Source organism: Mus caroli, unplaced genomic scaffold, assembly GCF_978045245.1.
Source record: "Mus caroli unplaced genomic scaffold, Mus_caroli_1 scaffold_15, whole genome shotgun sequence".
NCBI classification, from domain to species: domain Eukaryota; kingdom Metazoa; phylum Chordata; class Mammalia; order Rodentia; family Muridae; genus Mus; species Mus caroli.
Genome location: NW_028227270.1, coordinates 97,699,880 through 97,721,808, shown reverse-complemented (window position 1 = coordinate 97,721,808; position 21,929 = coordinate 97,699,880). Strand labels below are relative to the sequence as shown.

At 42.2% G+C, this 21,929-nt stretch overlaps 1 long non-coding RNA gene and 10 other non-coding genes across 11 annotated transcripts; 3 read left to right on the top strand and 8 right to left on the bottom strand.

The window, feature by feature from the left end:
- Window positions 1–1,037: 1,037 nt before the first annotated feature.
- On the bottom strand, window positions 1,038–1,126 carry Trnay-gua (transfer RNA tyrosine (anticodon GUA)). The gene is given in 2 exon segments: window positions 1,038–1,073; window positions 1,090–1,126. It is a non-coding gene; the product is annotated as a tRNA-Tyr (tRNA).
- A 790-nt stretch (window positions 1,127–1,916) lies between these two features.
- On the top strand, window positions 1,917–2,004 carry Trnay-gua (transfer RNA tyrosine (anticodon GUA)). The gene is given in 2 exon segments: window positions 1,917–1,953; window positions 1,969–2,004. It is a non-coding gene; the product is annotated as a tRNA-Tyr (tRNA).
- A 212-nt stretch (window positions 2,005–2,216) lies between these two features.
- Trnay-gua (transfer RNA tyrosine (anticodon GUA)) lies at window positions 2,217–2,302 on the bottom strand. The gene is given in 2 exon segments: window positions 2,217–2,252; window positions 2,266–2,302. It is a non-coding gene; the product is annotated as a tRNA-Tyr (tRNA).
- Window positions 2,303–4,311: 2,009 nt separating this feature from the next.
- Window positions 4,312–4,400, bottom strand: Trnay-gua (transfer RNA tyrosine (anticodon GUA)). Its single transcript is given in 2 exon segments — window positions 4,312–4,347; window positions 4,364–4,400. It is a non-coding gene; the product is annotated as a tRNA-Tyr (tRNA).
- A 2,567-nt stretch (window positions 4,401–6,967) lies between these two features.
- Window positions 6,968–7,040, top strand: Trnaa-agc (transfer RNA alanine (anticodon AGC)). Its single transcript has one exon. It is a non-coding gene; the product is annotated as a tRNA-Ala (tRNA).
- A 1,659-nt stretch (window positions 7,041–8,699) lies between these two features.
- On the bottom strand, window positions 8,700–8,787 carry Trnay-gua (transfer RNA tyrosine (anticodon GUA)). Its single transcript is given in 2 exon segments — window positions 8,700–8,735; window positions 8,751–8,787. It is a non-coding gene; the product is annotated as a tRNA-Tyr (tRNA).
- A 3,248-nt stretch (window positions 8,788–12,035) lies between these two features.
- Window positions 12,036–12,108, top strand: Trnak-cuu (transfer RNA lysine (anticodon CUU)). The gene has a single exon. It is a non-coding gene; the product is annotated as a tRNA-Lys (tRNA).
- Window positions 12,109–12,691: 583 nt separating this feature from the next.
- Window positions 12,692–12,763, bottom strand: Trnap-agg (transfer RNA proline (anticodon AGG)). The gene has a single exon. It is a non-coding gene; the product is annotated as a tRNA-Pro (tRNA).
- A 1,217-nt stretch (window positions 12,764–13,980) lies between these two features.
- On the bottom strand, window positions 13,981–14,054 carry Trnai-aau (transfer RNA isoleucine (anticodon AAU)). Its single transcript has one exon. It is a non-coding gene; the product is annotated as a tRNA-Ile (tRNA).
- A 503-nt stretch (window positions 14,055–14,557) lies between these two features.
- Window positions 14,558–14,629, bottom strand: Trnaa-cgc (transfer RNA alanine (anticodon CGC)). Its single transcript has one exon. It is a non-coding gene; the product is annotated as a tRNA-Ala (tRNA).
- Window positions 14,630–17,724: 3,095 nt separating this feature from the next.
- LOC110308321 (uncharacterized) lies at window positions 17,725–21,890 on the bottom strand. The gene is made up of 3 exons (XR_003838588.2): window positions 21,529–21,890; window positions 20,332–20,687; window positions 17,725–19,586 (listed from the first exon to the last, which is right to left on the bottom strand). It is a non-coding gene; the product is annotated as an uncharacterized LOC110308321 (long non-coding RNA).
- Between the last annotated feature and the right edge of the window lie 39 nt (window positions 21,891–21,929).

The window sequence follows — 21,929 nt, the reverse complement described above, 5'->3', positions numbered from 1 at the left end:
GGGTCCGGGTAGTAGTGCTCAGCCTCGGACCAGCCGCCAGGGGGCGCGGTCCGCACACCAGCAGGCCGCCTCGCTATTGGGACCTACTTGCCAGGGCCCAGCGCAGTGGCGGGCCACAGCCGCTGATGACGCTCGAGCGACGCCTCTGCTAGACATGATGTACTAACCTCTCCTGCTTTACGGACGGACGGAGCGCAGGATGATCCTGAGGACTCAAGTTTTCCCTCGCCAAGGCCCTACATAATATTTTATCCTTCATCATCACGAAACATATAGAAGGCACGGCAGCTGTGTCCGCAGACTCTGGGCGTTATTTGTAAAGCTGAGGTGCGTCTAAGTACCTAATAACTAAACCTGACTTTGGGGACTTGCATTGAAGAGAACTTGCTGTTGGTTACCTCTGCTCCTTTTATAAAAAGTGAATATGGAGAGAAAAGACCCCTACTTTTAACTTTTAACTGACTACTTCACCAACAATGATGACACGTGAGAGCGTCTTATAGTTACTTCAAAACATTGAGAACTGGGGGAGGGGCACATGTAAAGAAGGCACAAGAGTGTGGTGGCTAAGTGGCTTTCTGTACTTTGCACGTGCGTTGTTAATGAAATATTTGTACACATTAAATGCCAAATAAATGCCAAGGAAACTGGAAGTCGTGGCAATCCTGTAATCCTCAGCTCTTGGGAGATGGAGAAGAAAGGAAGTTCCAGACCAACCTGGGCTACAAGAGACCCTTTTAAATTTTAATTTATATATTAAAATTATATATATGAGCATAGAGAGGATCGTGAAGAACCATTGAGTCGTCAATGAGTGAACATGCATCTCGCATGTCGTGCCAGGTATCTTTTCATCGTTACGCCTTCCCATGATCCAGTCTCGATTTCGTAAAATATAAGTGCTCCCACCTTATGTGGGCCTGAAGTTTACTTTTACCTCAAATCCTACAACTGCGTGTTTCAAGTGACATTGGTTCAGTGGAAACCCTTGAAAGCCCTAGAATTCTCAATTTGGTGATACCTTTTCAAAAGGTCTCTCCTTCGAGCCGGATTCGAACCAGCGACCTAAGGATTACCACACTACTAACTCTACAGTCCTCCGCTCTACCAACTGAGCTATCGAAGGAAGACACTCAATTATCCTTTAGGATATGTAAAATAGTTGGCTGACTTATTCTGATTCATTTTGAAATACAAGAAAATGTTTGATGGGTACCAGGATATTCTAAAACTAAGTTAGCTAGTGATCCCTCAACAGGTGTTTAAGAACAGGTTTGAGTTGAGTGCTTTTAATATATAAGTGTTTTACATAGATTTCCAAAAAGTACTCCTAAGAATGTTCACGAGCCCTTCCAGGCAGGGCTCACTCCCTCTGTTGCACTTCCCTGCTGTGCTGTCCAGTCTCAGCACCTCCTTTATTAAAAGTGAGTGAAAATGTCAGTGGTAACATAGACAAACTACCATCCTGAAGCAGAGCTATTGCCCACTTCAGGGAAACGTGTGATTCTCCTTTTTGAACAAGGAAAACCCAGGGGTAAACACAAATGCATGAGACACAAAACTTAAGAGGCCTTTGACAAGTAGGACAGGAGTAGTCCATACTATTTTCCACAATTGTGGTGGGGCAAATAAATGAAACATGTCACACACACACACACACACACACACACACACACAAAACCAAGCAAAAATGTTAACTATTTCATTTTAAGTGTGCTGTCATGCTCGGCCAGCAAATACCATTGGCGCCATTCAGTTTCCTGATCCTAAGACATAAAAATGAATCTGTTAGGAAAACCAAGAAGCCATCCAGGGATATTTTCATGGAATATGTGAGTTATGAAAGGTTTGAATATTATGAATTATGACATGTATAAAAATGTTTCTTGCAAATGCTAAAGAACTCATAGCATCTTCCTTCGATAGCTCAGTTGGTAGAGCGGAGGACTGTAGACTACTAATGTGGTGATCCTTAGGTCGCTGGTTCGAATCCGGCTCGAAGGAATAATGATATTTTTGAAACGGTCTCACCATGGTGTAAATCCTCAATTGTAGGATTTAAATACTCAATTGTAGGATTTAAGGTAAAATAAACATTGGAGGGGCGGGGGCGCGGGTTCGAGTCTGGTTTTGCCTGCCTCTGCCTCCCGAGTGCTGGGATTAAAGGCGTGTACTATTCTATCTTTTGGTGTTATAAATGTCAATTAAAAGACACCTCCTTCGAGCCGGATTCGAACCAGCGACCTAAGGATATCAACACCTATACTACAGTCCTCCGCTCTACCAACTGAGCTATCGAAGGGAGGTGTATAGCCTGTCTGACTTATGAAATAAGTATTTTTATTTCCTGTTTCATTTTAAATGTAGACAATCATCAGGGAAGTTTTTTAAGGTCTTCACTGCCCTTGTCCTATGGTGCTGTCCTGTCTCTTTAGGGCCTCCTCTCTTTATTAAAAGAGAGAGGAAACGGCAGTGATACCATAGACAGACAATACCATCCTGAAGCAGAGCTATTGCCCAGTTCAACATAGAAACGCCGAAGATCAAGAGTGAATGCAAGCCGGGCGTGGTGGCGCACGCCTTTAATCCCAGCACTCGGGAGGCGGATTTCTGAGTTCTGAGGCCAGTCTGGTATACAAAGTGAGTGCCAGGACAGCCAGGGCTACACAGAGAAACCCTGTCTCAAAAAAGTCAAAAAAAAAAGAAAAGAAAAAAGAGTGAATGCAAAAGCATGAGACACGAAGCTTGAGAAGCTTTTGATATGTGTTTTAGGTTGGTTTCTGTTGCTGTGTTAAAATACTATGACCAAAAGCAACCTGGGGAGGAAAGGGTTTATTTAACTTAACCGTCTTGATCACAGTCCATCGTCAGGGAAGCCTGGGCAGAAATCCAAGCAACGCCGGCACTTGAGGGCAGGAAGCGAAGCAGATAACATGGAGGGGTGCTGCTTAAAAGCTTGCTCACTATGGTTTGATCACCCTGCTTCTTATACAACCCAGAACCACTTGCCCAAGGGTGGCATCACCCACAGTGGACTGAGCCATTCCACGCCAATCAGTACTTATGTAAATGCTCCCACAGACTTGCCTGCAGGCAAATCTGATAAAGGCATTTTTCACAATGGCGGTTCCCTCTTCCGGAAGACTAGCTTGAGTCAAGTTGAGAAAAACTTATCACGGAATGTATTTAGGAATGTCCTGGCCCATGTTTTTTTTTTTTTTTTTTTTTTTTTGGTTTTTCGAGACAGGGTTTCTCTGTGTAGCCTTGGCTGTCCTGGAACTCACTTTGTAGACCAGGCTGGCCTCGAACTCAGAAATCCGCCTGCCTCTGCCTCCCGAGTGCTGGGATTAAAGGCGTGCGCCACCACGCCCGGCCTGGCCCATGTTATATTGCACAATTATACTGGACCAAATAAACATAATATAACATATACCTCAAACTTAATACATTTAATCACTCCATTTTTATTATGTTGCTATGCTTGGTTAGCAACACCTATGGTGGCGCTCAGCTTCCTGGTTCCTAAAACAGAAAAATGAGCACCATGGGAAAGCATCGGAAGCCATACAGGAAGACTTTCATTTGTTGGAGTTTATAAATTTTAAAGTTTATTAGTTATGAAAGGCTAGGAGCAGAGACTGCATAGGCAAAAAGCTGGAGAGCTGAAGGAGGGCTATAAGGAGCTGGCACAGTCTGGATGCACCAGAAAGCCTCTGAGAAAGCAAAACAAAACACATAACACCAGCAACAAAGTCAGAAGCTGGAGATGCTTACGAGCTCTGCCTAGATGCTCCTGCTTCAACCACTTCAGTTGCTGAGATTCCGGGCGTGGGTCTCTACACCCATCAGCTGTCATTTCAGAGACTCCTCAATAGACTCTGCTGGTAGTGGGGAGGAAAAGAGGGAAACAGGGACCAGTCCCTCTTTTATAACCTTACACTGACCTTTTCTCAATTCTACCGTCCCAGATAAAAGGACCACACATTCTAGCTTTGTGTAGAACCGTCACAGGTGGGCAGAGTGTGGTGGGGAGACACTATGCAAAGGGACTGAACTGATAATTACGTTTTGCTTTGGGGTAAGATTGGCCTGGTCTCATAAAATTTTTGGAAAATGTCAAGACCAAGGGAACCCAGTGGCTGTTACATATATCTAATTCCTGGTTTAAAAAAGAAAACAAACAAACAAACAAACAAAAACCAAAAAACCCAGGTATTGTGAGCAGAGGACACACTTTCACACTTTCACAAGAAAGCAGGTGGGACGAGATGTCTAGGATATTATGTCTAAACGACCCATCAAAACACTTCCTCCTTGGAGCCGGATTCGAACCAGCGACCTAAGGATCACCAACACTAACACCCTACAGTCCTCCGCTCTACCAACTGAGCTATCGAAGGATTCAGAGATGACTGCATACATACTGTATATATTACTCATATACTCTGCAGTAGTGTCTATATTGTCTATATTCTGTTCTACTGACTGAGCTATCAAAAGATATATGTAATATATACTTAGTAATATTATATGGTCTCGATTTTGCTTTGTTGACGTTATAACTAGGTGTTCTCAAACATTGGATATATTCTATATAGTGATGCTCATGGTTTCCTGGGTATATATAAAAAACAAGAAAGACAAAAAAACTAGTAAGATTCCCTGTCCTTGACCCTTTCCTAGACGTTCTGTAGCCGCCCTGTCCTTTCTGATTACTTCCTTTCTCTTAGATTTATCTAGATTTGCTAGATAAATGATATGGTTACATCAAGTACAAGACCACCAGGGAAGCCAGTTGTGGGTTGTAGACAGCCATGGCCAGTGTATTTTGGTGCTTGGGTATTTCTTCCTGAAAGTCAGGATGTGGCACCATTTAGCAACTGCCGAAACTTCAGTGTGAATTTTAAGATATTCCTCATCTTCGACCACAACTGAGCATTTGGGAAGTTAACAACCAGTCCAGTATTACTGGAACCCAAAAATTTGTTCCTGTTGGGAACCTCATACAGCGAGTGTAGTCACCCAGCAGATGGATCTGAGCCTTGGGAATGGGCTAGTCTTTCGATCCTGTTCCATGCCTACACTTCTCAGTCATTTGAAGGATAAATAGAGGTCAGATTGGGCAGATTCTGTCCGGTAAGAAGGAAGAATCTAGACAGTGGTGAGTGTCAGCTCAAGTCTGACTATAAGAGGAATAACAGTGGGTTTCGTTATACAATTTCAGCATCTGAGATTTAAAATCTTATGTGGAGGGAGTTTCCTCCCACAGAAAGCCATTCTCTTTTTGTCAACCCTGACTGTAATGAATAAGCAAAAGAGAAAAGCTAGTGTTGCAGGTGGTCTAAAGTCCCTGGAAAGACCTCGTATTGGCTTTTTGCACAGCTCAGAGACAGATCAGATTTGGGGATGTGTGTTTCTTTTTCTTTTATTTCCTTTCCCTATTTGTTTATTCATTTATTTCTTCATATTTACAGGACTTGTTTTCTAGCTCTGACTAGCTGGTATTCACGAAGCAATCCAGGCAGGCCTCCAACTCACCCCCACCACCCACTCCCGCTGCTGAGATACACCACCCCACAACCGGCTCTAGAATCACTGACTTAAATGGTTCACTTTCTTTCTTTTAGTTCTTATTATCTTGCTCCGATTTTATTGAGTTTTTAAGAAATAAACATTAAGACCACAGCGGAAGTCTTTTTGACGAACGTTCAAAAGAAGAGGCAATTGGACTTGTGCTTGTCGGCTCGAGACCTCACCACAGCCCTATCTGGAACCTGGAACCACACCTGATACTGGCACTCCGTAAATCCAAAAGGAAAAGAACAAGTTTGCATTCTCCCTTTTTGCAAAGATTTCTTTAGGCCAAAATCATATATGTATCCACTTCTAACCGAAGGTAGTGTAACGTTTCTGAAAGAAGGCAGAAGGATCATGACTACGGGGTCATCTTCAACTACACAGTGAATTTCGGGCCATGGCTCTACCTCAACAAAATTACCAGTTTCTCGATATTTTCTTTGGAAAAAATTAATTTTGAAACTCCTTGAAATAGTGCCTGTAGGGAAGAGAAATTAACCAGGGTAGACCCTTTCACTTTTGGCCATGTGGCCTCCTGCAGTGATTTAAAAAAGAAGAAAAGAAAGGTAGGAAGAGAAAAGAAGAACGGAAAGAGAAAGAGAAAGGAAAAGGAAAAGGAAGAAAAAGAAAAAGAAAACGAAAAAGAAAAAGAAAGAGAAAGAGAAAAAGAAAAAGAAAAAGAAAAAGAAAACAGCCAGACAAAGGACTGACCTTGAAGAGCGAGCCTTCTGGAGCCGTAGAGACCAAAGAGTCGATTTCTGGATACAGAAAGTTAGAGGACCTGAGGGATGTGAGGATTGGTGCAGACCAAGGAGTGAGTCAAAGTTGAGCCTAGGGAACTAGATTGCTTTTCTCAGCCGAATGTTTAATTCCCATCTGGCATCTGACTTCTGTGCACAGAGTCCCAGCACCGTTGTTTCTGTGATCTCCGCGTCCTGGCCCATTTGTACGCACCCCTGTGCGATTCCCAGAACGGGCGGTACAGTCTTTCACGTATAGAGGGCGCAAGTAACCCCGGGACTGTTCCATGACAACCAAGCCACAATCTCACTTTTTGCTTTGTAAAACAAGATGGCCTCAAAGAGGGGGCAATTTTCCTGCCTTAGGACTCCTTTCTTCCCCTTCCCTGCAGTTCTGGGATTTTAAAACACCAACCCTAACCCAGGAAACTCTTTCTTAAATACTCTATTTTACTTTCTCCACTTCAGTTTTTATCATCTTGTCCGGATTTCATTAGACATAAAAAAAACAATCAAATCAACAAACTCACTAACACCCCCTCCACCCCATCCCCACTCCCACAATCTCTGTTTGATGAGCTGAAAATACCAGCGATGAATTACATCCAGATATCAAAAGGGAGCAAGGTAGCAACTACTTACTACCAGAAGGGGAATTAGCTCAAATGGTAGAGCGCTCGCTTAGCATGCGAGAGGTAGCGGGATCGATGCCCGCATTCTCCAGTTTTGCATTTATGCCTGTTTCTTTTCCCATCATACCCTGCTAGAGCAAGAACAGCCAACTCCGTCTCTTTTAACCTCTATAGTTAAATTTCAGAAGTTCTCTCAGCAACCCGGAAGGGCCTAGTTCCTACCACACATCGTTCTCCAGGAAATGGCCGAGTTCTTTGAGATTTCTCTCATGGCTTGGAGCTCTGGAGTTTGTATTTCCTGTTTTCCTATCAAGTTCTCACAGCTTTCCCTTTCGCAAACGCATTCCTTTTGTTGAGACAGGGAAGCGTACATAGCGGTGTTTGGATCTAGGTCGTTTGCTTTTTTTTGTTTCAGTTCAGTTACCGGCACTGGAATATCCCGGAATACAGCCCAAGATATGGAAAGAAATGTAGGACCAGCTCTTGTGGGTTGGAACTTACTGTGCCTTGCAGAAACGCCTAGTCCAGGACTATCTAATATATTTTGTATTCGAGGCCCAAACGTTATCTTTAAATTAAAAAATTGAACTGTTTCTTTAGCGAAGAGTCCACTTTAAACACAGAATCATCCGGAGTTACCATCTCAGACCACCCTGCAACCAGCCAGCCAGGCCTCGTGGTTTTTCATGCTGCTAAATAAAGATCATTATGATTTACACCAAAACTTGAAAATTATTTGCTTAGAGAAAAGTCCTGACACATGGGATGGAAGGTACAAAAAAATTGCAAGGACAAGAACCCTTGTACAACTTTCGATATATTGAATTGAAATCTTTTGTCAATTACTTTGTCTTAATATTAATCTCTCGTTGACACGCTTCTACGGGTAACTGAGAGCAGGAGTAACGCAGTTTAAAGGAATTAGCACAAAATTAGCAAATATGCGCTACTGATAGGTGAGATTTTCTTTCTTTCTTTCTTTCTTTCTTTCTTTCTTTCTTTCTTTCTTTCTTTCTTTTTAAATTTTTCGAGACAGGGTTTCTCTGTATTTTCTTTGAACTAAATCTCCTCTTGCATTTCTCCCCTAAAACTGCCATTCCGTTTCCAGCAATGCCATTTGTTTTGTTTTTGTTTGTTTTTTTGAGAGAAACGCTCTAGCAGCGTTTTCAAGCCCTTGCAGCACATTAAAATCGCCTGTATAACTTTTGAAATTCGCATCCCCTAGGTTGAAAAATGTCTCCGGGTCATTCTGATTTACACCAATTTTCCCCCAGACTCTTGAAACAAACAAAACCATCGTAACATAGTTAAACCAAAAGCTTGAAGGAACAGGATTTTCCTCCTGTCGAGAGGTGATAGGAAGATGCCGACTGAGATACTTGAGCCTGAGGTCCAGCTGCTGAGAACACTCTGACTACTGGAGGGCGCACGTGCACCACCGATTAACCACAGGACCTGTATTCACTCTCGGCCAAGCGGCGGGTTCAGGGAGCCCACCCGGCCCCAAACCTCGTGTCTAGAGGTCGTCGCCGGTCCCTTTATTCCAGGGCATAAGGATCTCCAGGGGTGGGGTTATGTGATCTATGCCGTCAAAGTCTGCTTGGAAGTATTTAAAACTATTACAGAGAACAAATTTTAAAACCTACAGTCACTACTTTGCACATCGAGAGTAGTTTTGAGCTCATTCAAATACGAAAAATCCCGCTCAATTCTTTCGGAAATGAGCTCCCAGACGCTAAAAATACAAGGTTCCTTCGAGCCGGATTCGAACCAGCGACCTAAGGATTCCTGGTATAGCCACCTACAGTCCTCCGCTCTACCAACTGAGCTATCGAAGGACCCACGTGTATCTGATCCCCTACTTGGGATGCCATCTCTGCGTGGTTAGAGTTGTATCAATCATTGTGCAAGTAACAACTGCCTCTTACTTTTTAGTTTGCATTTATTCATTCTCTTATTTTATTTCAGTGTCTCTTCAGAGCCAAACTTCTGTGACTTGGTCCCTAAAGAAAACGGAAGTTTGAAAACCAAGGAAACAGAAGCAAAATTATTAAGGGCTTTGAGAGGACCAACTTTTATTGCGAATTTAAACAGCTCGTTTGCCCCTGTTTGTCAGCAAGATTTGAGACGTGTTAGTCTGTAGTTGCAGCAAAATTCTATGGTTGGTCCGGATGTAGTTGAGTACACTTTTAATCCCAACTCCAGGGAGTCGGGAGCAATGAGATCTTAGTGAACTCCAGCCTCAGCCTGATCCACATAGTGAGTTTAGGGCCAGCCAAAGTGAGAGCCTGTGTAAACAAACAAACAAGCAAAGGTGAGAAAGGATAGAATAAGATAAAGATGAATAAAAATAAGACTATGGGAGGAGAAACATACCAAAACGTCCTTTAACTGACATTGGTCTTTGTCGATTAACAAGGAGACCACATTAGCTCTTAATTTATAAAAAATGACTATCCAGATGAAATTAATATAGTTTTAAATTATCAGTCTCAATGCTGGGTTCAAGTAGGATTCAAATGCAAATTAATTTGATGGTATTAGAATTCCTTTCGGCTTCCCTGAGTTCATGAGGAACTCCAAATGACTCTTCCTTACTGACGACAGACACATCGGAGGTCAGAAATCTGTCTTATTCTTCTTCAGAGTCTACTAAAGATCGTGTGTGTTGCTGTACGTTGGAGTCACACAGATAGGCAAACAATCCCCCACCAGTGGACTAGCAGTGTACAACGAAGGAGTTCTCTGCTATTGTTCAGTGTTTTGTGGGATTTTGTTGTTCTGTTTGTTTTCCTGAGCAAGAATAAAAAGCAGGCTATTAATCACTTAGCTGAGCACTAACCTCTTCATGTCTTCAAGAAATATCGGAGCAAATTGAATATAACATTCTATCTCTTTCCCAACCCCAGCTGATTGAATGGGTTATCTTATTTTAGATTATTACAGATGTATTTGATATTGTCCATTTTGTCTAAATGTACTTTCACAGGCTCAATTCCATGATTGTTGTTTAATCTAAAATGAGAACTTGCAAAAATAATAAATACATTCTTGAAAGAACACTCCTCCTCCTCCTCCTCTCCCTCTTCCTCCTCCTCCTCGGCTTCGCATTATTCTTCAAAGCATAAATTGAAGGGTGACCCCACTGTTACCAATTGTAGATGAATGCAGGCCCCTGATCAACAGCCCTGTCCTCCATGATACTCCTGTGGAGCAACTTGAATGGAAATCCATTTTCTGTTTTGTGCAAGTTTGTGTTTTGTGCTTCTCAATTCGGAAGACTTTCCAAGAGGTCGCACCCAACCCAACTACATCCCGCAAGGAGGCTCTCTTGAGCTGTGGTCCGAGGTGGCTGAGGACCTTCATTACTTGCTGCCTTTTCTTTCCGTGTCCCCTCTGCTGCCTGCTCAGGTAACTTGAGCAAAGGATTTCTCGTTTCCTTCATGTAAGGCCCAGTCCGTCCCGCAAACTGCAAGTCCCTGCGCCTCTGTATCCTTTTTGTGTCTCTTAAAGTGCCCAGGCTTTCTAAAATATACACTTACTTGCACAGATAGATCAAACGCTGGCTCTCCATTTTATATGTCCTGTCATTCCATATTCCAGAACAGGCTAAATTGATCATTGATTGTCTCGACTGGGTCCTTCACCCAGAACCTTGATAAATTCAGAAGTATTCTTATGCCTATATAATCCTGTCGGCAGACTCTCAGATAGCTGCTTTCTGATATTTATTTATTTAGGTCATAACAATCTCTCACCAAAAAGTGTGCAAATTGCCTGCAGATGACCTGTTCCTAGGAAAGCTCAAGTAAGATTTGTTTTAAGTCAATTCAGTAACATTTACTAAGACATTATGTAATGGTGTCCATTTTAAAAGGCTTATTTGAAAGCCTTAGGTTAGGTTAAACTTAAAAGCCTTAAACTTAGTTTAAACCCACTGTTGATGTTTGGTTCCCAGTTTCAACATCACCAAATCTAGGAAGTCCATTCTGATATTTACATTATATGATTTTGTTTTCCAGACTTGAGGAATTCATATGCCATTTTTGTATAAGTAGCATATGAATTGTTTTGTTTCTGGGGATTAGCTGGAATATGGAATGACAGTACATATAAAATGGAGAGCCAGTAACATCCAGTTTCTTAGGTAAAGGAAAGAGGAAGGTGTGGATGGGAGAGGGCAGGGAGGATGACTACACTTGGGGGACGGGGGAGAGATTTTTAAATGCGATCTCCATTGCCTCCTGGCAGATAATAATAAGGTGCTGAGGGCTCTCAGGTTTTCAAAATGATGCAACTGTCGCCTTCTAATCCCCTTTGTTTTTGTTATATACTTTGGGCACGAAGTTGGTCTTTCCAATGTTGAAAACAATTGAAAAATGCAACTAGACCCCACAGTTATATTTCTTGCCACAAGTTTATGAAGTCGACATCTCATCTTAATGAGAATTAAAATCTACCAGGCAATCCTGACGGACACGCCGATCAGATGGGTTACCTCTGCTCTGCAATGAATCAACATCTGTCAACAGAAGCCTCCTCAGAGAGGTTGTCTGCGCTATTATTGTCCCTTCAGTTCCTCTCTTAACACAACGAGCAAGACAGCCGGTAGAACTGACAGGTGGGAACAGCAGCAGAAAGCCTTAGTGGGTCACAGGAAGGGAGAGCCCTGGATGATTGATAAGTGATGGCAACATCACTTGTCGGGAGCTCTGGAAAAGCCATAAGTGGACCAGGAAACATTTTGTAGTTTATCAAGAAGAGAGAGAGGAAGAGGAGAAAAGGAAAGAAGGAGAGTAGAGGTAAAAGAAAGGAGGACGAAGAAGAAAGAGAGCCGAAAACAGAAAGAGAAATGGAGAGGGGAAAAGGGGAAAGAAATAGGGACACAAGTGGATGAGAATAGAAGCAGGAAAATGTAGAGCACGGGGTAATAATTCCCAGCTAAAGTTTATTATTAGAGTTCCGTCTTTTCTTACCTAGAAAACTAATATGAACTAAACAAAATCTAAAATCATGCCTTATGACGAGCTTGGGAGGTGGGTAATACTTATTCTCCTATGGTAGTGGAAAGAAAAGTTGCACATGTGCCCGGCTAGCTCAGTCGGTAGAGCATGAGACTCTTAATCTCAGGGTCGTGGGTTCGAGCCCCACGTTGGGCGCAAGCAAATATTTTTGGTAACAGTTCTCGATTTTATATTATTATTAATCACTATCAAGCAAAAATGATTTTAGAGCTTATGTACTTTTTAGAAAATCAATTTTAATTACGGCATTACAGCGAGCACCTATGTTGCATCATATACCTGTACATCTTTTGCAGAATTTAGTACCCTCTTGGCGCAGAGCTCGCTGGTCTAGAGAGACTGGAGGGATAAATGAAAGTCAAATCTGAAAACGACGGGTTCAAGTTGCAAATCGAAACCAAATGCATAGAAAGAACACTTAGCTGCAAAAAAGAAAGAAAGAAAGAAAGGAAAGGAAAGGAAAGGAAAGGAAAGGAAAGGAAAGGAAAGGAAAGGAAAGGAAAGGAAAGGAAAGGAAAGGAAAGGAAAGGAAAGGAAAGGAAAGGAAAGGAAAGGAAAGGAAAGGAAAGGAAAGGAAAGGAAAGGAAAGGAAAGGAAAGGAAAGGAAAGGAAAGGAAAGGAAAGGAAAGGAAAGGAAAGGAAAGGAAAGGAAAGGAAAAGTTGTCCATCATTAATTTTGAACTTTCGAAAGTTCGGTGACGGGAAACGAGTAAAACTTGGGCTCGTCCGGGATTTGAACCCGGGACCTCTCGCACCCTAAGCGAGAATCATACCCCTAGACCAACGAGCCAGATGTAAGCCTTGTTCTTCGTTTTCTTAATCATTTAACAAACCCTTTTTTAATAGCTATTTGGTAAATGTTTAGTAAATATAATTTATAGTTTCTAATCTCGGGTTTGTTTGGTCTTTCAGTCCTTTAAGCCACGTTACTTGACTCAAAGTTTCTTCCGTATATCTCTCAGGACCATATAAACATCTCTTGACCCACCCTTGTAAGAGACACAAACGTGCCGTTTATTAAAAATACAGAAAACAAAATTTCTTCTCAGATTTACTTAATCGGTGCCTGGAACCGCAACCCAAAAGGCCCAATTTCTGAGCAAGTCTGAAACGAAAACACAGATATCACTGGGAGGCTAAAGGAGAACCCGCCTGCACCAGCCCCAAACCCACTTGGACCTGAGGAATTGAACTGGGAATTTTCCCTCAGACAGAAACGGCAGGTGAAAAATGCACTCGCCTGCATATACAACCAGGAGTTTATAAATAAACAGAAAAAGATCAGCCGTCCGTGGAATGTAGAGGATAGTAAGACTGGGATCCTGAAAGAAGACAGAAGGAAGATGAATCTGAGGGACAGGAAAAACGTCAGGAAAAAAAAAAAAAAAAAAAAAAAAAAAAAAAAAAAAACCCAGAGCGTAGGGGCGCCTAGCTCCACTGAACAGGAGCAACATTCTGACAGGCTAAAGCAGATTCTGTACAAGGGCTTAGCCTTTTCTTACCTGAGCAATCAAAGGTAAAGAAAAGAAAGAAGAAACGTTTCTCTAGAGACATGAAACTCCTGCCACGAACTCGCCCCATCAGAGACACTCTGAGTAGTGTTCGCTCACTCTAACCTTGTATGACAGTAGTGGGATACTCTGTTTACTCACCATTCCGAGGACAGGGTTTAGGCACTCAAAAAACCGATGAGATCTTCTTTCTTTCTTTCTTTCTTTCTTTCTTTCTTTCTTTCTTTCTTTCTTTCTTTCTTTCTTTCTTTCTTTCTTTCTTCTAATGGATTTAAGATCCAACTCACAAGATAATTGCATTGTCCTATCTGTCTGATCTGAAGCTATTGAGCTTAGGTAAAATGAATTTCACAATTTAGCGTAGCGAGACAGACTAGCTGCAAACCATCGGACGGAAGTTTCGGGAATTGTTACTTATCAGTACACCTTGGACAATCTGAAATTTTATTCAATTTTCTCAAATTGGCGAGAGGACGAGCCAACAAAAAGCTTTAGCTGGCCCGTACGGGGATCGAACCCGCGACCTTGGCGTTATTAGCACCACGCTCTAACCAACTGAGCTAACCGGCCAGACCTGAAGGAGTGGGCACAATATAAGCATAACAACTTTATTCATCATTTCTCTCCTTGTTCTCTTGGAAATTGGGTTATATACCCGGGCAGTGAAATTTGCCCTAAATGAACTAAACTTTTCCCCTTTTCTCAACTGTATAGTAATTTTTTGCTCTATGACACACGGAATTAAAGACATTTTTTCCGTGTTTTTGCGTTTTCAAGACAATATTACCTCTGCCCTAAAAGGCCGGCGGTACACCACAAATAAGCATTCATTCTTGAAAATGAACCTTTTCCCAGAATGCTTCGATTCTCTCATCATTATTAGGGTGTTTTTCTACACTCTTGGATCAATTTATTTCAAACTGATATTAAAATACCTTAAAGCAATCATATGTGACTCTATTAGCCTCAGGCAAAACAAGAATATTGTATAAAACTAATGTAGTGCAGGACATAATACAGAATGATTTGACATCTTGAAATATTAAAATTAATGTTTTGGAGCGAAAAGGAACTGGAGATGCCGGGGATCGAACCCGGGGCCTCATACATGCGAAGCATGCGCTCTACCACTGAGCTACATCCCCAGCTGCTCTTGTACATGCTTTGAGACTCTCCCCAGTTTTGGAAATCGCTTTTTCCTTCTAAAATTGGGACTTTTAGAATGCTTTTGGCTCTGCTTTATTTCTTTACAAAACAAATCCTGAAATGGTAAGAGAGACAGTAATCACTGGCTTTTCGAATAAGAGAGACCTAGAAAGCCACTGGACAGTCACTTCACTACCTGTCCCAAAGAAACACCTAAAAAAATCCAACAAGGCAAAAGAAGCAAGCCTTGGGAATCCGTGTTTAAAGCTTCTTTTGCATTTTTTCAAAAGCAGCTAAAGCCAAGCAATATTAAATAAACAGTTGCTTCTGTCCCTTGTTTCACGGTCACATTTTGTAGCTGAAAGCAGTTCAGTTTTTCCCTTACAAGCTCCAGCAACAGATCCACTTACTTTTGAAAGTGGTTTTGCTTGGGCCCAAATGTGGAATGTTGATATTGATCTCGGAAGCCTAGGAATAAACTGCGGGTGTTGCTAGAATGCAATAAATATATACAACACACACACACACACACACACACACACACACGAAGACACACACACACAGGAAGACACACACCCACACATGGAGACACACATATCTGTAGTAAAGTATAATGTTCATCATCCTCAACTCCCCTAGGCAGGCAGTGTAGATATTAGTGGCAATGGATTAAACAAATAGACATGGTACCACTTTTCACCATTCTCTTGACTTCTGAACCTGTGTGTGTATTAGCTTGGCTGTTTTCAAACTCAGAAAACTCAACTCCTGAAAAGAATTCATTGTTGGGAGACAGTTCTCTGTGGGGTTCATGTCTTCATTTATATTTTGCTATTGACAAATTGACTTCCCATTATTTCAGATTATTTTCAAGAATGAACAAAGCAAACAGCCTTAGATAATGGTGTCTCCAGAACAATGAGCAGAGTCAGACCTACTGCTTACACTGTAAGAAATGGGATTCCTAATTCTGTAGTTCCCTCCCCAAACACATCTCACTGCATCGCAGGGTCTCAGAACCCTGTTAGTGTTTTTCTCTTGTGAGTTGGATCCCAGGAACCAAAGTACAAATGCCGATACTCTGGCCATCACTATTAACAGTTTCTTGTTCTTCCCTTCTGCCATATTGGACTTGAGGGTGAAATGTAGGTCGCCAGTCTTGACTGCTCACGTTTGCCCACTGAGTTAGTTATCTCACTGGCCCTGGGTTGTATCCTTTGAAACAGGGTCCCATGTAACCGAGGCTGGCCTCTAACTCACAATGCAATGGGCACAGGTCTGGATCAGCATCTTGCTGAGTGCTGTTATTCCAGGCCTGTGGCATCTACCCTAGGCCATCCGGAAAGGGCGTGGATTCCCTGGAATTGGAGCTGCAGAGAGTTGTGAGTCGACGACATGTGGGTGCTGGGAACTGAATCCCTCTCCTCAGCAAGAGCAGCCAGTGCTCTGAAACTGTGCTTTGTCATTTTGTCTTCATCTAAAGTGGGCAGCTGCCCCACGTCATTCTAGACAGTTCTGACTTGTTGGCCAGAATAAAGCAATCTATTTCACTGTTAGGAAAACTCCACTTCTGGTGCCTCCGTCCGAATTAAACCATGCAAGAGGCATCACAAAGATTCTGTGAAATCCAAGTATCATATTTCCTAAAACCTTCAAAGCAAACTGGGTAAAATCTGAAATTCCATGTGAGGGATTTTGTGTGTGTGTGTGTGTGTGTGTGTGTGTGTGTAACTGGCTTTGCCTAGGAATAGGAATTTCCCACAGACCTTTGCTTCTTAAAGGGAGAAGGGCAGGGAGGGAGTGACAAAATTTTTTTTTAAACTAGTTATTAATTTTCAGTTAGCAAGTGAATCGATTTGATCATTGTACCACCCGACCCCAAACTTGCTATGGACTTGAGCCCCTTCTGCTTTAGCTTCCCAGTCTTGGGGTCACAGGCATGTTCCACTCTGTACATATAAGACAAGCTCTTTCACAGAGCTCCACCCCCAAGCCACTACTCCCTGATTCTTAAGTTTCTTCTAACTTAAGCTTAATTATTGCAAAGGTAATAAAGAGACGTCTACAAGCTCCCTTTTGACATGGGGTTGTTCTAGAAACCACGGAGTACAATCATGGATTTCTTCCCTTTTGCTGTGTAAAGGCCTCTGCTGGAATCGAAAGGCTTCTCCCCTGCACTATGAACCGACCCCTTGACTCCTGTCTCTGGAGAGGGAAAAGCCCTTGGGCCTACTGTATAGTTATGGCATGAAATCTAAGCTCCCAGTGTTCATCAAGAATTACTCTTGAAGAGCACGCCTTCCTCTGGAAAGCTTTCCCAAGCCTGTCTCTTCATAAGTTCCAGACTCATCTCCCTGATTTGAACTGAACTATGTACTTTGTGCCATTTTAGGGGCCATGCCTAAGTGTCTACAGGAATGGGCTGAACTCGAGTTGATCTCTGTGTCCCCACACCTGCCCAGCACAGCTTCTATTGCCACTATGGGTGTCTTGATGACTGACTGAGCACACAGCATTACAGAGATCATTGACTGTTTCTCTCACCATCTGTCCTGTACTTATAATTTCCTAAAGAAAGGCAGGAGAGCCTGACGTGTACAGAGAAAGTTCCAGTACTGCAGTTGGATCTAATCATGTGATTAAGTTCATCATAGTCACCAGAACAGAGAGAGAGAGAGAAAGAGAGAGAGAGAGAGAGAATATCTGAGTAGGTAGAAGAGAAGCAGTAATGGCCCTCCTGAAGAGCTCACCACTGTTACCAAGAGGAAGGGACATTGTCTTCAGTAGGATAAAGATGCCCCTATTCCTAGAAGTAACACTCATTCATTCTCACTCAGGCTGTAACCAACCTTGATAAAACTCTTAGACACACACACACACACACACACACACACACACACACACACACACACGTGAAACTTGAAGATGCAGAGACTAGCTAGCCTGAGAAACTGAATTATCACGAGTGGGAGGGGTGAGAGGGGTAAGGGAGAGATGTGACTATCAAACTACATCATGTACATGTTTAAAATGTCATTGTGAAACATTATAGTGCATAATTGATATAAGCTAATAAAACATTGTTACCATACATGAAGTTTTTATTGGCAATTTTGTGTACAGAAAAATAAGACTGCAGATTACATGCCTCTTGTATATAAGATGATGGACAGCTAACATGGTTAGCAGACAGAGTGTGGTTTTCCGTGAGACAACCCTGAAGCACTTCCATCCTGAGGCCGGCGTTCAAAGGTGTGCACCGCCACAACTCCAGAAACCTTTTTGGCTGTCTCTGAATAAATTAAGAAACTTGCAAGATATCATTGTGAAACTATTAAGTTTGAGTGGTTATAGTATTCTGCAAATTCAACAACTGTAGTTTCCAGCATAAAACTGAAATGACTTCGATTCCAAGGGGTAATGGTGAAGAGACAGGCAAGGCAGCCTTGAAAGGGTTTACATACCAGCAGAGCCTCTGAAGGATGGAGACATTAGACAGGGCTGTTTGCCACAGTGTGTGACTCCATATTTGCATGTATGAATATACAAAGATCATATTCCTGAGGTGGGACCTGGGAGGAGTGTCTTCACTGTTCTACAGCAATGATAACTATGGTTGGCAATTAATTGAATATTTCAAAGAAGCTGGTAGAAAAGATTTTAAATGTTAACATAAATAATAGACATCTGAAGTAATCAATACCAATCATGTTATTAGACATTGTATACACATATTAAAATCTTACCCTGTACTGTACAAATATTTACAGTAATGTGTCAATTAAAAATACAACTTAAAAAAAATATTCCCAAAGTGGGAATTTTAAATTAGTCTGTTCAGAATTTTGATTATCTCAGAAACTCATCCTGTCTGTAAATTCATAAGTAACAGCCTGTTTTATTTCTACTTTGAGTAGGGGGTGTCTGAAGTGAATCCTGCTGAGGATCCAGTGTGTTTGCCTGGTCCTGAGGTATTGGCCCTGGAGAAGGGAAAACACTTTATGCTTGGCAGCCACACCTTTTCTTCTGCTGACAGTTATTGTGACCCCAGTAAATTACATCCCTCCTTTCAGAACACCCCATCCTCCAAGGGCTTCCTCATTGGCTCTTAATGACCTCCAAACACCCTTTCTGCTTCAAGACAGAAGCAACCAGCAGCCCCACCCACTAGGACACAGTAACTATAAATACACCAAGTAGAACAACATTAAATAATAAAAAGTCTCTGGAAATATTATTCAAAGATATTCACAGAAAAAAATTATAGAACTACTCCATGTTTATGGACTGAAACACTCAGCATTATAAAAAAATTATATAACCTACCAAATTAATCTATAAACTCAATACAAGCCCAATAAAAATTCCAACATGTATTATTCTAGAAATGTCATGGAAGAACAAATGACTGGAATTGCCAAGACATTTATGAAGAAGAAAAAGCTCATAGTGAGATTGGCTAGCACTATGACACAAGGCAGAGACATCTTGTTTTTGTATTGTTACAACCATTTCTATTGCTGAGGTCATAAGATAACAGTGCCGCAAGGTTAGGCAAATGGACCAATAAGAAGATGGGAACAGAGTCGCACACTCACACAGAACCTAGACTAGGAAAGAGCCAGAATACAGGCTGGGGAGAAAGATAGACTCTTGAGTAAATGGCGCTATGACTATTTACTCTTCAAGCGAGCAGTTTTAATTGAATGTCTATCTCCTTCTTTTCATAAAACTCAGTTCAGGGCAGACTAAGTGTAAGTGGGAAAAGCAAAACTCTAAACTTACAGGGCAGTAAAGATTATCTTTAAATTATGAATATAAAACATTACCCCCATCTTCAACAATACAGATATTCACCGTAGGATGTGGGGGCAGCGGGCAACACTTTGTAACACAGTTTCCAAGCAATTTTCTCCAAAACTTCACTGTAGAAGTCAACAATGGGTTTTGTTGCTGCTGTGAAAAGGAAGTCACAGAAGTGAATGTGTCTCACAAACCATATAAGAGCTTTTCAAGAGCAACCCAGACAAGAAAATGAACTGACACAACGATTCTCCACAGAATGATTGGCACAAGGAAAGCAGGAAGCTTTTGTCTTTTGAGTGGCAGCTTTATGATATCATAGAAAACCCAATTATTGTTACTTGAGGCAGTCATGCCTGTGAAGTTTTGTTCCTGTTCTGTAATGATTCTCTGCCAAAGTTCCTAAAGTGTGAATGAATATCTGAGAACCTTTCTTGGGAACCAGCGATCATTAAAACATCCAGACAGAAAGACCCCATTTCCATCATTTCAATTCATCTTCTGAAATACACTCAGTGATCCCCCACCCCACTCCCAAATCAAGCGTCCTTATGTATGAATAATGTAACTTCAAAAAGAAATAAAAATTTACAATTTAAGAAAAAATTGATTTTAAAAAACAGTTATTTTAGGGGGCTGGAGACATGGCTCAGCTGTAAAGAGCACTGACTGATCTACCATACATCTGAGCTCGATTCCCAGCAACCACATGGCTCACGATTGTCTGTAAGGGGGACCCAGTGGCCTCTTCTGGTGTATCTAAAGACAGCAACAGTGTACTCACATACATAAAATAAGTAATATATATACATATATATATACATATACATACACACACACAGACACACACACTCACACATATATATTTTTCAACAGCAGGCTCACTAACAGCACACACCATTTTACTTGGCATCTGCAGTGTCGCTCTCTTCCCAGGACTGAACTGTGGAAGTGTCCTGGGTTTGACAGGATTGTTCCAGCACTTGTTTTGCTCTTCCCCCCTCTTCCTCTGGTTAGCCTTTCTCCCTTCTTTTCAGGGGCCCTTTTCTTTTTTCTTTTTGGTCTGGTGAGCCCTTTTCTGGTGATTAGCAGACAGCCACTCAGCTCTCCTCTGTGGTTAAGCCTTCGTTGCTTTCCATTCTTGATATCTCCATTTGCTCTCCTCCCTCGTATGTGTGGTGGGAACAGGATTTGGCAGTTAGCTTGCCAGTCATAGATGCTTCTGCCTGTCTCACACCAGTCCTGAGAAGAGCTCTTTAACAAGACACAAAACACGTAAGACACCAAGGAACTGGCACGTTTGACATTTAGAAATAAAATTATACTAAAGTTAGTAACCTGTGTATATTTAATAAAATATTAAGAAATTAACCCCCCCCTTCCTAATCCTCTCAGACATGAATAAGTTTTTACTGTCAAAACTGTGAGCTACACCTACCCCCAGGCCTTGGAGGCCTAATGGCCTATGCCCCAAAACAAACTAAGAGTCAAATAAATTCTCTTTCCCTTAAGTTGCTTCTTCACAGGTATATAGTCAACGCGATAGAAAAGTAGTTAATAATTCATAAGGTAAAATTATATTTCCTGGAGTTGTTTTAAAGGTTTAGATTCAAGCTGTCAATGTGTATTCTTTATTGATTATTGTATTCTATTACTGATTATGGCGAACCTGGGTCCATTTAACCTGATCATATTTCCGGTTAAAGCAATTATCAAAATTGTGTAAGAGCTGTTATTATCAGGCAAAGATATTTGTGATTAGGAGAATTTTGAGGTCTTGTCCGTTTTGTTTTGCTTTGGTTTTGGTTTTCGCAGCAAGTCTGTCTGGCTCGGGTGCCCATGGACTAAATCCCATCTTCTCCGACACTCCCTCCTTCCCAATCTCCACCAAATGTGTGCAAGGCACCGTGTTACCAGTTTTGCTTCCCTGATGGGAGGCCGTCCTAATCTTTCTCCATCCCTGGGAACTCTGCACCTCCTCGAGGTCCTATTTATCTATTCCTTAGCTTGGGGAATCTACCCTCATTTTTTGTTTTTGTTTTTGTTTTTGTTTTGGACAGTTTCACTCGGTAGTCTAGGGTGGCCTTGCACTCACAGCAATCCTCCGGCCTCAGCCTCCCAAATGCCAGCGGTTACTGGTGTGAGCCACTCCTCCAGGCTGCCTTTCTTTTTGGTTAGGTGAGGACGACGTGAAAAGAGATCCGGTCCTTCTGACTGCCCTCGGCCCGAAACCGGCAGGGATGAACGCGGCCGAGCCCTGGGCATCCCAGCCAAACCGCCCCTCGGCTCGCTCTTCCCCGTCCTCCTTTTCCAGATTCTGCCTTCACGAGAACATTTGTGGAAAAGCCCGGGCTTCTTTTCCGGTCCCCGCTGCGGACGGGCGGAGGTTGTCACGCGGAGGCCGTCAGTCTCTCACCTAGAGCGACTCCGGGTTGAGGACCACCGAGCCTAGCGAGCGGGGACCGGAAGGAGCCACGGATGCGCTTCCGGCCGCTC